Source organism: Tiliqua scincoides, chromosome 2 (assembly GCF_035046505.1).
Source record: "Tiliqua scincoides isolate rTilSci1 chromosome 2, rTilSci1.hap2, whole genome shotgun sequence".
NCBI classification, from domain to species: Eukaryota; Metazoa; Chordata; class Lepidosauria; order Squamata; family Scincidae; genus Tiliqua; species Tiliqua scincoides.
Genome location: NC_089822.1, coordinates 59,540,764 through 59,553,955, shown reverse-complemented (window position 1 = coordinate 59,553,955; position 13,192 = coordinate 59,540,764).

Here is a 13,192-nt window from a genome sequence, read left to right as displayed (position 1 = left end):
TATTTCTGACTCATAACCCAAGAGGATGAAAACACAGTTTGAGGAGAACAGGAGGCAAATTGATCACCTCAGAATAAATTTGATGCTGAAGTACGCCATTCCCAAAAAATAATGAACAAGCACAAGAAAACAATTAAAGGTCATGTTGTCATGATTTACGGTTTTGGTAACTGAGCTGGCCACACTGTAGGTGGAACTTCTTTACAGGAATAAACATGCCGTACTACCAAGGAAGTGACACCAGAAAAAGTAGCCTATTTCAAAGCTGGGAAAAAGCAGCCTATTTCAAACCTGTTTACAGGGTAGCTAAGCTCGTGTCAAAAACAGTGCATACTAACAAGAATCCCATCAAATTCACAGCGCAATCCTAACTTGAAGCTCCGCTGTCGCGGCAGTCCCTGTGCTGGTAGAAGGTGTTGCAAATGTGCCTTACGGCATGTCATGACACCTATGGAGTAAGCAGCGCTGGTGGTGTGGTCTGTGCTGCCCTGCCAACACTGTATCCAGCCTGACAGCCAATGACAGAGGTAAGATTTGCGCCAGGTGGCAGAGGGCAATTGCAACCTGGCCCTGCTGCCGCCCAGGGCACAGGAATGCAAAATGCCACCCCTGCCCCCCCAAAATGGCACTTCTGGTTTTCTGCCAAAACTGGAAGTGAAGTTTTAATGGATTGAAGAATTTCCTCCCCAGCCCCTAAAAAGCCTTCTAAGGCTTTGAAAACACACCCAAAAATGGGCCGAAAAAAAGGCAGTGGGGAAGGGTCACAGTATTGTCCACCTGTGGGGTGCCACAGGGAGTATTTCTCCTCCCCTGACCCTCCCACGTATGCCAGTGGCTGAGGGAGTGTGGTTTAGAGGGGCATTTTAGGATAGGGGAGGGTGCAACAGAGGGTGGATCAGGCCCAGGAGGGAGCAGGACCGTCGGAGACCTCCTCCACCATAACCAAATCCCTGCCCTGGGCTTCTGAGCTTTATACTTGGCTGCTTGGACATTTGCCAGCTAAATAACTGGTGGAGATCAAGAAGCCCCAATAGGGCAGGCTGGGGCATTATTCGAGATAAGGGGGAAAATATCCCTTTACCTCAAGGAGACCTCAACTCTGCTCCCACACTGTGTTAGATGTAGTGGAGGCGATGCTGTCCCACTGTGCTAGTGTGTCTTAGGATCGGGCTGCCCATTTCATAAAAACAGTAGCTGGCCGAGGTCCCCTCCTCCCAACAAGACAATTATTATAGTTACATTTTCATTTTCCAATTGCCTGTCATGGGCGGCTGTTAAAAGCACAGGAGCCAGGCCAAGACAAAAAAGATGGAACCTACAGTGGCCAACCATGAAGCATCCTGAGCCCTATAAAGGAAAAGGCTTTGTGAAACTGGAAGCTAAAAGACCACCTTGTGAGGATAACCACAGTCAGCAAGAAGCAGTAAAATGCCAGCTAACATTTGCATGTCAATCTCCACCACTTCAATAATGAATGTACCCACTGAGGAACAGAGTGGCTAGAAATAAATCCCAAAGCTTTGCAAGCTGTTAATGCCCCCCCTCCCCGGTTAACTCTAAGGTTAAGAGCACAGTCAGATGCTCTGTCTCATGATACTGATGCAATTCTGGTTACATCATATATGACATCATATTGCTCTCTGCAAGCACCTGACACCTAGTTAAAGTAGCAAGGGAAGTGAACAAAGCCATAAAGCAGAATAAATGAATTTCATTCTTAGCTAATTACAGTATCTATGATTTTTTGTATTGGCTATAACTTGAACACATAGTTCAGCAAATGGAGGTCATAAGAGTTTATGGAGACTAATATTTGGCTTCAGCAGCAATGTAAATGTTTACTTTAAGAAGATATAAATGTGTGTATTTAATAGTCTTATGTGCAGTTTTTTTTAATTTTAATCATGAGTGTACATGAGGGTACAATCCTAACCAACTTTCCAACACTGAGGTAAGGGCAATGCAGCTCCGAAGTAAGGGAACAAACATTCCTTACCTTGAGGAGGTCTCCGTGACTGCCCCCCCCAACTGCAGGATACAGCACATGCCCCCTTTGCACAGTTATGTCAGAGCTGGACAGTTGGTTAGGATTTGGGCCTGTCACTTGAGCTAATCACATGGGTAGAACAAATGAGTTTTGACCACCTCTCTCTCCCTCTCATCTGTTGTTTTCCTTGAGGCTATCTAGCCTGTAAGCCCCCTGGGGCAGGGACTTATCTTTTCATTCTACGTTATGCAGCCTGTACATTGAAAGTACTATATGCATAATTGTGGTCAGGGCAATTGGGCCAATTGGGCCAAACTGGGCCCCGTGCCTGGAGGGGACATGCACTGGGGCAGCGAATGGAGTGCCTGCAGCCTGCACCATGCTCTGTAGCTGATGCTCCAGCATGGAACCTTCCATGCTAAGGTGTCTCAAAGAGAGCATGGCAAGCAGAGCAGTGCCGCTGGACAGCCCTTCCTCCAGCCTGCTCCTAGGACTGATAGGCTTGAAATTCTCCCCGAAGTTAACAGAGCTGCAAGCTGCCTCTCTGCCACCACTCATCCTGGTGAATAAGGGCGACCTGTGGGGTGGCGGGCACCACAAAAAAGTTTTGCATAGAGCCCCTCCGCTCCTAAGACCAGCCCTGATTGTGGTTTAACAAAATGCTATCTAATACCTGCTTTCCGTAATAGAATAATAGATTTCTTCTCCAGTCTAAGTAGAAATGAAATGCGGTATTTTCAACAACTCTGTGTAGATCTAATATATGTTAGAATTTACAACTAATGTTAATCACAACCATCTTAGTAAGGCAAGCCACCTGCAGTAATGCTTTTTGCGACTCCTGCTAGCTGATGCTTATTAATTGCACTGTGGACTGGAAGTACTAATTCCTCTGCAGATTTTCTAATTAAATCTGCAGCTGCTTAAGAAAGAATTAATTAGCATGGCCAGATATTTCCTGTGGGAATCTATTAAGCTGCCACCTTCTCCAAGAACTTAGTTGAACCCAATACTGTCCAACAGATGTTGCAAGTAGGATGAAATCATACTTATCAGCAATCATGGAGACCCACCCTCCCTATTCAGGGCAAAAGTCAAGAGAAACGTACCAGCTTGTTGATTACTGAGTAATAAAACCTTCTGGGTGTTTAAGAGAACACAACATGATTTTCTCATTCTCGTATTCCTGGACGTATTCGTATTTCCCCTGGGGGCTGGGGGATAAGAATAGGCCCTCAGTTTGGCTGTACTTGTCCTAAGAGGTGACTAAACAGCCACCGGGTAGATGGGACTCATTAGCCTGGGAAGGCAGCTCATCTGAGATAAGGAAATCTCTGATCCCAAACCTCCACTGCCTTGTGGCTACATCCAGTTATGGAAAAGGCTTCAGGAGTCAACCTCGAGGCAAAATCCGGAGCTGGAATCCCTGAGGCAGTTCATGGCTGAACACAGTCACGTTCTGGCAACTCCTGTGATGCCGCTGGAACCAACCATATTGGCCTCTGCCTTTCCATTGGACCATTTCAGTGACGTGGATAGGCGGGATTTGCTGCATGGGCAACAGTCTATCCTCCATATCTACTTTACCCAGGCTTCGCGCACTGGAGAGGACACTGTTCCAGAACACTATTCAGAGCGTGATACCACAGTCTTCCGAGACTGAAGGATGCCAACATTCCTGGACCATACCGTCTTCTATACGTACATAGTTCTCCTAATGAAGGGCTTTCTGTGGCTTAAAATGTTTTATTGGGGAATTCTGGGAACTGAAGTTCTAAGAGGCAGAAGAAGACTTTCCTGTAATAGAATTCTCAGCACCCTCATCAAACTGCAATTCTTAGGTTTCCAACAAAAAGAGCAGAATTGGGGTAATGCACTTGCAGTGTCTCTTGACTCAGTTATTTCACCTGACCTAATCGCATGAGCAAAGCAAACAAAGTCTTAGCACATGCTGGAACACGATGAAACAGAGGAACTGTAGCTCTGAAGTAGAGCACTTATTTTGCATGTAGAAGGGAAGAGGCTTCTCCAGTCCTTGGAAGGCTTTTTAAGGTCTTAAAATGTTACTTCCAGTTTTTATGAAAAGCAGAAGTGACCTCCCAAGACCTCCCAGCAGCCACAGAAGGCATTCAGAGGGCTGGGGATGTTGCGCATGGCCTCCTTGATCCTCAGAACATCCTCTGGAGGCGAAGGGAACACAGCTCCCCTCACCTCTGGAGGGTTACAGGGCCCCCCAAACCCACAGATTTTATTATCCACGTTTCTTTATCCACAGGTGGTCCTAGAAGAGAGCCCCTGTGGATAGTAAGGTTGGCCCTATACTCACTATTTGTAAGGGTGATGAAACTGATCTCTGCTCTTTCTGAATTATTTTGCTGTGGTATTTCGTGAATCTAGTATCACCCATCATATTTATCACTCTTTATTGCTGTTGCTTTTTAGGGGATGAATTGTCAGTAATGGACCAGCCCCTGGGGCAAAGGTCTGCGATGCTACCCACCCACACCACACTACCCCAATACTTACCCAGCTCAACAGAGCCTTGCTGCAGACCAGTCGGAAAACCTTGTGAAGCTTCCCACACGGTCTTGAACAGTACTTCCGGGAAACCTCACAAAGCTTTCTGACTGGTCTGCAACATCGTGTGACATGGCACTTGCCCCCCTGTTCTTCCTCTAGGCCCACCACTGTGAGCTGTTATAATCAAAAGAAAAATGAAATGAGGGGAGGAATTGCGTTATATTTCCACTGAATGTTAGATTATAGGTCTGTGTCAATATTATGCTCAGGAGTCGCTTAAAATGTATTTATGGGCTATACTGATCCCAACCATCTTCAATTCAAATTTGATAAAGGTAGCTGAAAAATCACCATAAGTTCTTATTCAGCCTTGTTCCACTGGTGATCTTAGGAGATTCTGCACAAAATTAAATCCAGAAAATATTTGGATGACTGCCTGGTTTCACATCTTGAGGCCTTTTGAAATTGTAGGAAGGGAGATGGAAAAACTTGGAGGTTAGGCAAATTGTCTTTTCTGCTCCAGTACTTCAAACTGTAGGAGTAAGCTAGGAGTTGATGAAACTGCTCTGTGAAAAAGCTCTGTCACACTATTATTTCTGTGTCATCTTCCCTTCATTTCCAATGCTTTCATCCAGGAAGGACTAATTGCATGTGTATGTTTTCAAGGTCATAGCAAGACAGAGCACCAAAACAAAGCACTTCATGTACTAGGACATTATTTTTAAAATGCTTTATTATTATGTATTTTGTATTTGTGCCTCATTAATTGCAAATAGCAGTGCACTCACATTTCTTCATAGTATGCAATTTTTGCAGAGTAAATTCATATTGTCTACTCAGAGGCTTGATTCAAAAGTACAGTTAGATGTGTAAACAAATGTAACCTGTGCAGGTTTCCGCGTAATATTTGAATCAGGTTGCTGCCAAGTTTTATGAGTGCAATATTAGTACACATACATCATGAGTGCCTTGACTGTGATTCCTGGCATGCTAATAGGGCATGCCTGATATAAATACTGGCTTGAAGCTATAATATGTGCATGATTTAAACTGGCCATTTTTTCCCCATTCTTTCTATGGGTTGGTGGTGGAATGATATGAATTCATAGTGATGTAAGTGCTACATTTGAGTAATGGTAACCCAGTAAGAGTCCCAGAAAACTAAACAAGAATGAGAAAGATATGCATGAAAGAAGAACTTGGCCACCATGTGGGACTTGCCATTTTAAAACTGAATCCAATATACAATTCTGTCACTATGGAGGTCATTTCCCCACCTAACCGTATAACATTGCATAGCAAGGCTTAAGTCTAAAATTCAAACTAATTGACTCCAGTACACGTCTGTACATACTGTACCAGCAAAAGCCTGTGTACAAGTATTTGTTTCCCTCTGATGTGGCTAAGATCCATAATGCTCTGTTCTCTATGGATCTCTTTAAAGCGTTAATCAATTGCAAACAGGCCTGACTCTGCAAATTGCGCTTACAACAAGAAACCCAGTTGGATTTGGCTGGCTTGAGACTTTGCTGAATAGACATCAAACAAAGCTACGCGCAGCTTCAGCTGGCTTCAGAAAGAAAAGCACACTGAGATCTCATGCCTTCCAGCAAATTATAAAATACGAGTTGTGGTAAACGAAATTATGAATTACAAATGCTGTGGTGAGACTTCAAGGGGAAAAACAGTAGGGCAATTTCCCTGTGTATAAAAGGTGGTCTGTTTTGGCCGAAGATGAGAAAAAAACATTGGTTATTTTTTTCTTCCAGGGTCTGAGAGGGTTTTATTCCAATCTTCTGAAGCTTGTGGATAGTTTATGACCTCTGGGTAACAACCATACTAACACTATCTCCAGCAATTCATCATACATATTATCCTCCAAAGATCAATACAATTCTAGCCATTTTATGTTATTAAGGCTGCAACCCTATACAAACTTACCTGGGAGTAAGTGCTACTGACTTTAATGGGACTTATGTTTGAGCTGACATCCATAGGGTTGGGCATGGGCAACCCAATCCTGAGCTCCCTGGTATGTGGGGCTGTAGCTACTGCTACATCCAGTGCACCCCAGGCAGTTGCTACTGCCTCCTTGGGACAAGGGGACTTTCGTCCCTCTCCCCTAGATAAGGTGAGTAGTCCTGCAATGGGGCTACTCGATTCTATGGTGACTCAAGGGTTGGTGTAGAATTTAGAGTCTCTGTGTTGGGCAAGCGGCCTGATACGGAGGCTCAGGATCCAATGGATCAAAGCTCCAACAGTCCTGCCTCCCTCCGCCTCAATCCCTCCCCTAGCATGCTTCCTCTCCCCCCTCTCCCTGCCCGCCCTCCACCTCCCCCTTCCACGGAATGCCTCCTCTCCACCTACTCCCACCCACCTCTCCACTGCCTGACGGTCTGCACGACAACTGAGTGGCGGAGCTCCAGTGCTTCACCGGCACTAGCTCAGCGCCAGCCAGCATTGGGCTAGCACCGGTGCTCCACTGGCACGAAGGGCTGCAAATGTGCCTTACGGCACTGCTGTAAGGCCGTGCTGGCTCATCGCCAGCACACACTGCATAGGATCGGCCTAAATGATTTTAGTTTCCATCAGAAATCCTTGTTCCTTCTAGGATCCATTATGATTACATAATGGTGTAATCTAGAGGTCAAGAATCTCTTGAATTTTTATTCTTTGATGATCACAATCTTGTGATCAAGATTGTGGGTGTTTCTTGTCCCATTGGAAATCCAAAGCATCTTATGGCACCTTCAAGTTTAACATATTTATTCCAGCAAAACCTTTGTGGACCACAGTGCATTTGCTGCAACAGACTAACATGACTTCCCCTTTGGAAGTCCAGTGGGGTGTCAAATGATGACAAGATGTTTCCCCTTGGCACTATATATAAAATAGTCTCTCATTATAAGAGCCTGTTTAACCTCCTTCTCTCTGACACTTTATCCAATATTAACCTATGTGCAGTTTTCTCATTTTCACAATTTTGCTACCCCTTCCTTCTTGTTCACGACACAGGATATGTATTATTTCTTTACATATTTTAGAAATGTAGGGAATGAAAAGGACCAGAAAATGTAATAACGATAAAGGTGAAGAATATTCAGCACAGCAATAAAGAAGCATTCGAAAATGACCTAGGTTTTGGCACTGGGGGCTTCAGGAGAGTATTAATGAAATAAAGGATTTTCAACAAGTCTTGGGTAGATGTAATAATCTTCTTACAGTTCAACTCTAGTTTCTAGCCCTCAGGTTGTGTAGCCTTACCGAAAAGGCACATACTGTATCCAGTGCATAGGGTGGTGGTGGAGATCAGGAGACTTCAGCAGACCCCTGCCACAATGTACGAGGTGCTTCCCACTCGTATGTGGGAAGGTTTTGGCCTTCTTGCCGGCACTTGGGCAGCACATTGCTTCATGTGCTGCCAGAAGTGCTTTTATGACAGCAATAAGCAGGTAGCACTGGTGGAACACTTGTTCTGCCAGCACTATGAGCTCCCAGAACTGGGCTATTAGACTCATGGGCAGGGCCTGAAAATATAGATCATAAACAAGATATAGATTCACTGGAACTGACTTGGGTTGGAATTCATATACAGGTTTGGACTTTGCAATCACATCTCATTTGGTTAGACACTTCCTTCACACTTACTGCACAGTACACAGTGCGCTCACTCAATAATGCAATAACACTGCCTGTCAGATTTGATATTCCAGCTCTAGTAACATTATCCTATGTTAATAAATCACATCTTTTGCTAAAAGGTAGATTTCCCCCCTTATTTCCAAACAAAAGACATGATTTATTAACACCACCTGATGGGAGGAGGATCATGTGCTACTACTTGAAGGAGAAACATTGGAAAGGGCTCATCATATATCAAACATAGTCATCTGGCCTCAATCCTATGTGCTCAGAATGATATCAAACAGAATGGGATTTCCTTGGAGTGTGTCTTGGAAATCTCGACAGTTTTCTGAGGCATCTGATGTGCATTTGCTTTGACATCTTTTATACTGTTTTATGACATCTTTCAAGGCTGTAACTTCACATAGTCATAAACCATGGATTTGAGGGTCTTTGAAAAAGATTAAACTAGTTCCCAGCAGGTAGCTGTAGACTTATATCTGACATATGGGCATTGGATAAAGTTGACAATTTGTAAGGAAGTTGGAAAGCCAGCAAATACCCTCCAGTAATGATGATGCAAGGCAAGATTCTGGCCAAAAAAAAGAAGTTTAAGAGTTTTGTTTTTTTTCCTGTTCTGGGATTACCCCACATTTTAGCTCATGTTGAGATTTTGGAAAACCTGTGAAAACATCTGGTTAATCCTTATAACACTACTACAAAGTGAGTGCATGTAAAATACAACCCCCCCATGTCTGAAGAATTCAGACGAACTATTTCTTTACGTGAAATGGGTACTCACATTCAAGCTTTTTCCCCACTGAATTGGGCAGGAAAGTATTTTTGTGGCTGGTGTAAGAGAAGCAGACAGGTGTGGGGGGATTCTTGGTCCCTGTCATATGATGGGAGTTAGGTGCTTCCAACTGTGAATGTTGCTGCATGAGACAATCAGTCAACACAAAGAAGTTTTATAGGATTTAAAGTCCTGGTGTTTTCCTTCCAGTTTTGTTTGAGCAGGACTCTTCCACTAGGAGCAACCTAAGCAATCTGCTACCTGAAATGGCCTGGATCTGCTCCCTCTTCCAGCATGCACGCCTCTGGCAATTTCCTCCTTTTTGTCTGTTTTTGCATGGACACCCTGCCACTGCTGCCGCCACTGCGTCCTCCTTGCCTATCCAGCTGTTTATTAAGGAAGCAGCCGAGCAAGCAAGGAGAAGGGCGAGCAAGAGGAAGGGAAGCTTGATTCACAAGTTAAGATTAATGAGAGGCAAATACAAACTGGATGGATCAGGAGCTAAAGAAACCTTCAGTTAAGAGGCTTTCAACAGGCTTTTAAAGTCTGTCTATGACTTTAAAAAGAGAATATAAGAAGAACCCCATTGGATTAGGCCAAAGGCCAACTCACAGTGGCCCACCAGATGCCTCAGGGAGCACTCAAGGCAACAAGATACCTGCATCTTGTGCCACTCTCTTGCAACTGGCATTCTGAAGTAGCCAACTTCTAAAACCAGGAAGTTGCATACACTCATCAATTCTTGTAACTTGAGAAGAACTTTACTTCCAGAAATATGTCAAATCCCCTTTTAAAGACATCTATGCCAGATGCTATCACCACATCCTGTGGCAAGGAGTTCCAAAGATTAATCACATAGTGGCTAAAAAATGTTTTTTTATCTGTTCTAACTCTCTTGACATTCACTTTTAGTGGATGTCTCCTGAGGGTAATAAAGAGGGTAATAAAAACTTTATATAGCAATAAATAGGGATATATGATATGTTAGAAATGTACACAATCTGCTTTCTTGTTGTGTCTTATTTATCAGTTGTAGAAATATTTTAGATAGTCTATAACCTTTTCAAGCTACTGAATTTCTCAATTGATCTTGGGCAAGTATAGAAAATTGACAAAACTGGTTCTAGGGTAATATGCTGTATTGTAAGATTCTTAATTTAAAATAAATTTGATGTAGGCTGAATAAGTGACATTAATAATAAATGACATTCACTGAATAAATGACATTCTTTCTACAATACAGAAAGGAAAGGGAGAGAGAGGGTGCTGCGGTGGCAGGAGTTTTTTTCCTCTCTCCCTATATGTTGTCAGAAGAGATCCAGAATTAATAAAGAGGGTGTTTTTTTCTTTTATGCTTTCAGAGCTAAAATAAGCCAAGCTGTTGAAAACAAGGATTTTGCTTTTGTATAGCAGGTGTGTGCACGCACGCATGTGTGCAATCTTTCTATTAATAAGATGTATAATTTTTTTTAATGACACAACAGGATTGGTTCAGAACCTTTCCTGTTCCAAATCAGAAAAAGAGCAAGCCTTAAATAAAGATGTGATGTCAGACGAGAATTTAATAACTATCTGAAGCCCCTTTTGAAATGCCATTTGTTTTAAAATGCCAGCTGATATCATCTTGCAGAATGGTTTGTTTTTATAGACGTGCGTCTGGCTCCAGTCTTTCTTTAAGTTTCCTTTTAGCAGAATTTATTCTCAGGTGTAAAGACTTCATTCACATCTCTTTCTGCCTACAGGTGCATATTCTTAGGTTTTACTGTTCTTAAGCTGCATGAGCGTCAACAGCTTGGCACCAAAGTGTCTTAAGGGCTATGTTGTGCTACCTGAACCTGCCCATCCAGTGAGATCCTATAGGGAAACCATCATGCCAATGTGATTACTCTGTCAGTTTCAATTGGCAATGACCCAGGAGAAGGCCTTCTCAGTGGTAGCCCTACACTGTGAAATTCCCTGCCTTGTGAAGTGTGGCTAACACCTTCCATGCTGGTGTTCTGGTGCATGGCTTTGCTAAAGCTGATGTTTTAACCCTCTTATGACTTCTATTTTATGTTGTTTATCACAAGTATTTATTTTATGGTTTATTCTGTTTTAATTTTTTTTTAAGTTATAAGCCCCATTTAATCTGATGACATGGACAGGATATAAATGTTTATAATAATTTATGGAGGTTGAATTGCTATGAGCTAACCAGCTTCTTCCAGCTTGTTATTTCTAGCTTATGTAGATAAGGGGGTTAAACCCATTCACATTAATCTGATTTACAGCATAATCCTATGCATGTCTACTCAGAAGTAAGTCCCACTGAGTTCAAGGGGACTTACACCTAGGTAGGTGCATATAGAGTTGCAGCCTTAAACATACTTAAGGCCCAATCCTATCCAACTTTCCAGAGCTGATGCAGCCACAACACAGAACTGAGGTAAGGGAACACATGTTGAATTAGCAATAGAAAGTTGGATAGGATTGGGCCCTGAATTTTAGTTGGTTCATGTCCTGATACTCTACTAGTACTATCTAGTTCTGGCCACCCCCTTTTCCTTGTTTGATTTGAAATTGGGAGTTATTTCCTCCCAAATTAGAAGATTATGGTATTAATTCCATGGAGCAGGATTGGAATGAACATGAGAACATTGTGGTGCGACCTTATGCATTGCATTTGTATCCCCATGGGGAGATAGGTAGGATAAAAATACAGTAGTAACAATAAATGGTATATTGCACAGTCATTATAAAAAGATTACAGTTGAAGGTTAGTATATCATATGAACTTGCATCACTGGCCTTGTGTCAGGGGTGGGGCTCCCCACTGTTGGTGGTCTGCTGCAACCTGCCAGTAGCCTGCTACCCTTGGCATGGCCTCCTACCATGGCATTTGCCCTGCGCCCACTGCTGCAAGGCAGAAGCATGAGACAGCCTCCCAGAGGTGCACCTGGGGTTCATCTAATGGATGCAGCATCTGGATCCTGGGTGGGTGGGGCCATATATGTGGGAGGAGAAGGAGGATGCATAGGCCTAGCACCAGGACATAAAGGTCTTATCATTGGTCATTGTCCTCAGCTGCCTGGGAGAGTGTGTGTGTGTGTGTGTGTGGGGGGGAGTGGCAATCCCCTGCCTCTCTCTAGGAGTAACTCAGCTGGCCCAGCTGAGTAAGCTGTGGGAAAGGACTCACTGAGTGGCAGGCTGGTCTCACACCAGGTTCCCCAATGGTTGCCCCATTTGCACTCCTTTCAAGGAGGGGATAAGGCCCTACACCTTGAAAATGATACAACACTGATGAAAGCTCCTCCTGCTGGTGCTGAAGTGAAGCATATCTGCAGGATAGTGTTGGAAAACATTTGAAAGGAACACATTGGAGCAGGATCACAGGATTCAGAGATGAGGCTGAGAAAGAACTCTTTGATGGGTTGCAGTCACATTAATTTTATTCAGAAGACTGAATGAGTGTGTACTCTTCCCTATTGTACATCAATATAACTGTTAAAGGGTTGAAAGACAGGCAATCCGGTGTGGGGTACACTAATCAGCAACAAAGTAGTAGTAATCTGGGAAAAAGTCTGAAAGCAAAACAAGTTCAAAAATGAGAACACACAATTTTTAATGCTCTCCAGATGAAACTCCTTCCTGGAATTTGGCTTTATGCTGTCTGAGACTTTCTCACCAATGATGACTGTTTCTAGAATTTTCTGGCAAATTTACAGTTCCCATCTTTGAAGCTGTGTAGGCTCCTGCAACATTCTTCCAAATCACAGTACATGGCCATAAGGGGCTCGGTATGGTCTCAGTATGGAATGTTATATCTCATTATACTTAAATGCGTACCAGTGCTGGCTTTCTAATTGGCTTGACATCCTTTAAAACCCAATCCTATCCAGATGATGGTACGATGTATATCATATCCTCAGCCCAACCAGAAAGGGTAGGGGAGAAGGGGAGACAGAGGAACTTTAGTGACATCCTACTAGTGTAGTCAACTTAGCAACAATGCTGGGAGCTCTGGCAATCATGACACCACTCAGATGCTGTCACTGGCCACGGTGTCAGAGTCACAAAGGCTATGCAACCAAGTTATGCATAAGTGTCGGACACCCAGCGACCAAGTGACGCGGCACAAACATCCTTATTACTGGGCAGTACATGTGATCACCCCAATGATCAAATAATGCTGCATGGACAACACTGTGACCTGCCCGCTAGACAGTCAAAATGCCTGCCAAGCCAGGCGTCTGTCCTATTCCCCTCCCCAAAAGCAAGCATACAAGTCA